The following is a 5365-nucleotide window of genomic DNA, read 5'->3' on the forward strand; positions in this document are numbered from 1 at the left end:
GCGGGGCGTTGGTAGGGGGCGTGTCTGGTATAGGGCAGATTGGGGCAGGGCTGTCATGCAGTGCTTGTCTCATCGCTGTAATTTCCTGCTGATGCCACCTGGTGGACAGCATTGGTCAGTACGCGCTGAGAATGCTCACATGGTGGGGGAGGGGCAGCTTATATATGTATATACACAGTCACAATGCAGTTAGGGTTATGTTCACACAGTGTTTTTTTAAACGTTTTTTTCCACATTATAAAACTCAGTGTTGTCAGGAAAAGCATTGCCTGTATTTTTGATGTATGCCTCATACAAAATACATTTTTGAAGATTTTTTTTAATCTTCCATCCTATACTCGGGCACTGGCTGTATATTGATGAGGCCCCGGGACTTGCTTAGATCCGCTGGGTGGCATTGCCAGCTACATTGCAGTAAATGGGTGACCTGAAATCCCACATTTATCCTGTGACCAGTTAGGGACTGTTTTTTCTTAAAGAAGGGGCTCGTGTTATTAATCCCAGACAATCCATTAATGGAGTTTCCAGTAGTATAATAATGATGATTTATCCTGGGGATGGGTTATCAATATCAGATCGGTGGGCTCCGACACGCGGCACCGGCTCTACCCATCAGCTGATTGCAGCGCTCAGATGTAAATAGTGTGAAGATTGAACATCACCGCTCCATTCACTGTACTGCGGGTCCTGCAGATCAGCTAATATTCATGTAATAGGAGCTGATCTGCAGCACCAGGGAGCGGCCACTACACAGTGACCAGAGCTCTGATGTTCAGCTCCTCAACAATGTTTACATCTGACCTCGACCGAAGCTGCAAACAGCTGATTAGTGGGGGTGCCACGTGCCGGACCACCACAAATCTGATATTAATGAGATAACCAGGGGATAGGCCATCAATATGTTTGTCCTGGAAATTCCCTTTAAGGCCCACCTGCACATACTATGTATATAATATATATATATATGGCAAAGAGTGGGAAGGGGTTAATCAAAGGCTCATAAAACGGACAAACAACACAAATATTGGTTTCTATCTTTTACACATTTGGGGTAGCCCTTAAGAGGGCCGGAGAGAGAGAGAGAGAGAGAGAAAGAGAGAGAAAGAGAGAGAGAGAGAGAGAAGAGAGAGAGAAGAGAGAGAGAAGAGAGAGAGAGAGAGAGAGAAAGAGAGAGAGAAAGAGAGAGAGAAAGAGAGAGAGAGAGAGAGAAGAGAGAGAGAAGAGAGAGAGAAGAGAGAGAGAGAGAGAAGAGAGAGAGAAGAGAGAGAAGAGAGAGAGAGAGAGAAGAGAGAGAGAAGAGAGAGAGAGAAGAGAGAGAGAAGAGAGAGAGAGACCAAGAGAGAGGAAAAAAAAGAGAGACCCAACCAGTGCAAGGCTAAGCCGGGCAGGCGGCAGCGGCTATTTATACCCACTGCTGATCTCTGATTGGTGGAAGATCTTGGGTGTGGCTGCTCTCTGATTGGTGGAAAATCTGGGTGTGGCTGCTCTGTGATTGGTCAGCATTATGACCTCACAGTGGCGATGACTCATACCTCCTGGGTGGTTCTTCTGGGCGGTTCTGTTTTCTGACTGGTGGAAATTCTAATCAGCATTATGACCTCACAGTGGCCGTGACTCATGTTTCATGGACTGTTCTATCTGGGTGACCTGATACATGCTGATCTCTGATTGGTGGAAATTCAAGTCATCTTCATGACATCACAATCAGCATGTTATTACTGCTGAGATGTTCAGTTTTTTCCTAAATTTCCTACGTTTTGTCCTAATTTATTAGCACATATATACCACTCATTCCTACAATCAAAGGATCAGGAAACCCCTCTGAAATCAATATCCTACAATTTACCCCAACAGCAAAAAAACAACTATAAACAAAATACCAAAAGGTATATCATATTATTAATGAGCAAATAAAAGACACTATCACATAAAAATAATTTTTAGAAAGGTGTAGAAAAAATGCTGTAAAGTAAGAATGCTTCAAAAATAGAAATGTTAATGATCTATTTAATCAATTAACAAAATACAAGTGAATGAACAAACAAAAAATCTAGATCCAATCAATATTTAGTGTGACCAACTTTTCACTTTAAAACAGCGTCAATTCTTCTAGGTACACCTGCGCAAAGTCAGGGATTTTGTAATAATACAGTCAGGTGTCTGGTCATACACCATGGCAAGACTGAGCAAGAATACACAAGGAAGTTATACTACATCAGCAAGGTCTCTAAGGCACAAATTTCAAAGCAGATTGAGGGTTCAAGATATGTCATTCAAGCACTTGTGAAGATGCACAAGAAAATGTGCAACGTCGAGGTCAGTAGATGCAGTGGTCGGCCAAGGAAACTTAGTGCAGCAGATGTATGACACATTATGGTTACTTTCCTTCAAAAGCGGAAGATGTCCAGCAGTGCCATCAGCTCAGAACTGGCAGCAACCAGTGGGACTCAGCTTCACTCATCTACTGTTCAGAGAAGACTGGCCAAAAGTGGTCTTCATAGCAAAATTGTGGTGAAAAAGCCATATCTTCCACATCAAAACAAGGCCAAGTGACTCAACTATGCATTAAAACAGAGGAACCAGGGTGTAGAAAATTGGCAGGATGTGCTCTGGACGGTTGAGTCAAAATATGAAAAATGTTATTACAGAAGAGATTTTGTTCACTGAAGGGCTGGAGAGCAGTACAATAATGAGCGTCTGTGGGCAATAGTGATGCATAAGCACGGTGGAGGGTCCAGTAAGTTTGGGGCTGCATTTCAGCAAATGGAGGTGGAAATTGGGTCAGAATTATTGGTTCCCTCAATGCTGAGATATAGAGGCAGATACTTATCCATCCTGCAATATCATCAGGGAGGTGTCCGATTGGATCCAAATGTTTTCTTCAGCAGAACAACAACCCCAAACATACAGCCAATGTCATTAAGAATTATCTTCAATGTAAAGAACAAGGAGTCCTGGAAATGATCTGGTCCCACCTAGTGGAGTAACTAGAGTCTGATAGGCCCCCACCGGCATGTTGGTCAGATGTATGGGCCCTTGTAGCGTTCTGGATCCTATAAAGAAATATGTGTTCTCTCCCTATGTAGTAATGTCCCCCATCCTGGCTCCTTCTTGTAATAATCTCCCACATGCTGGGCCTTATGCTATGACATTTTCCCCCACCTGTGCCCCTGTCTGGTAATGTCCCCATTCTGGCATCATTTACTTCATTCTGGTTTAATGTCCCCATCCTGGTATAGTGTCCCCATTCTGATATAATGTCCCCATTTTGGTATAATGTCTCTAACCTGGTATAATATCCCCCATGCTGGTGTAATGCTCCCAATTCTGCTATAATGTCCCCAAAGCTGGTATAATGCCCCACATCCTAGTATGGTATCTCCAGTTCTGGCATAATGTCCCCCATGCTGCTATAATATCCCTCATACTGGTATAATATCATCATTGTGATGTAATGTCCCCATTCTGATATAGTGTCACCCATCCAGGTATGGTGTACCCCATTCTGGTATAGTGTCCCTTATTCTGGTATAATGTCCCCAATTCTGGTATAATGTCCCCAATTCTGATATAATGTCCTCATTCTGATATAATGTCCCCATCCTGGTATAATGACCCCCCATCCTGGTATAATGACCCCCCATCCTGGTTTAATGACCATCATACTGGTTTAATGCCCCCCATCCTGGTACAATGCACTCCATTCTGTTACAGTGTCTCACATTCTGGCATAATGACCTAATTCTGGTATAATGTACCCATTCTGGCATAATGTCCCCCATCCTGGTATGGTATCTACTGAGATGCCATCCTGGGGATGGGTTATCAATATCAGATAGGTGGGCTCCCACACGTGGCACTGGCTCTACCCATCAGTTGTTTGCAACGCTCAGATGTAAATAGTTTGAAGATCTGAACATCACTGCTCCATTCACTGTACTGTGGGTCCTGCAAGTCAGCTAATATTCATGTAATAGGAGCTGATCTGCAGCACCAGGTAGCAGCCACTACACAGTGACCAGAGCTGTGATGTTCAGCTCCTCAACAATGTTTACATCTGACCTCTGCCGGAGTTTCAAACAACTGAGTAGTGGAGGTGCCACGTGCCGGACCCCCACAAATCTGATATTAACTCCTTACTGATGTCAGGCGTAATAATATGTACCTGCGACCTGGGCCTATTGGACCAGGTGCGTATTATTATGCCTTGGCGATCGCACCCATACAGAGGCTGTGCTGGCGCGATCGCTGCCGGGTGTCAGCTGATTCTCACAGCCAACACCCGATGCTTTGTGCCAGGAGTGGGGCCGCACCGCTCCCTCGAAATGTTGCGAACTAAGTCGATCGCAGCATTCCGGGAGCAGGGGGGAGGTAAGCGCGACTCTCTTACCTTGAATCAAAAACTGCACTGTGAGCACGGGGTCCCGATCGTTGCTATGATGACCCGATGTCGTCATGACAACATCCGGGTCACCAGAAAGTTACTTTGATCATGCGCAGTGCACAATCAAAATAACTTGTGCGTGTGCAGCGCTGACAGGCTGCATGCATAGAGATGCTGCTGCTGCATCTCTATGCTGTACAAGCGATCGGCCTGCAAAAAATGAAAGTCCCATAGTGGGACAAAGTGTAAAAGTAAAAAAAAGTGTAAGAAAGTGAAATATATATATATATATATATATATATATATATATATACACATAATCAAAATATTTGGGTATATATATATATTGTATATGTGTGTGTATATATATGTATACTGTATATGTGTGTATATATACAGTACAGACCAAAAGTTTGGAAACACCTTCTCATTTAAAGATTTTTCTGTATTTTCATTACTTTGAAAATTGTACATTCACACTGAAGGCATCAAAACTATGAATCAGCTGTGACGCCTCTTACTCGAAAAAGCCCTTTTCTTTACCCTGGGAGATGGGGGACTCGGAGTCAGGTCCTGTGATGGAGAGATGGGGTGTAGCCGTGGCCCGGACCCGACCCGTGCTCAGGGCCGTCACAGTAAAAAAAGAGATGGTGTATGCTTGTCCGGGTTGAGTGGCTGATTAACGACTACGCCACCGGTGGTACCTGGTGAAGGGCCACCAGCGCCGCTTCAGTCCGCTGAGGCATGGTGTTATGGCGGTCAAAGTTATTACTACTCCCCACAGGCGGAGCGTGGCCTCAGGGCAGAGGGACAGGATGGAGGGGGTAGTAGTGAAGGAATGCGGGCTCCGCGTCTCGTGGTGTGGCGCAGAATGAACAGTCCGGAGGCCGTAGGGGTGAACTTCCAAGGCTTTACTCACATAGATGGCATGAGGAAGGTGACTCCCTGCTCCCCGCGGAGTCCTTCGGTCACCAGAGACGG

Source organism: Phyllobates terribilis, unplaced genomic scaffold (assembly GCF_046119375.1).
Source record: "Phyllobates terribilis strain yellow unplaced genomic scaffold, ASM4611937v1 Scaffold_185__1_contigs__length_3729836, whole genome shotgun sequence".
NCBI lineage: Eukaryota > Metazoa > Chordata > Amphibia > Anura > Dendrobatidae > Phyllobates > Phyllobates terribilis.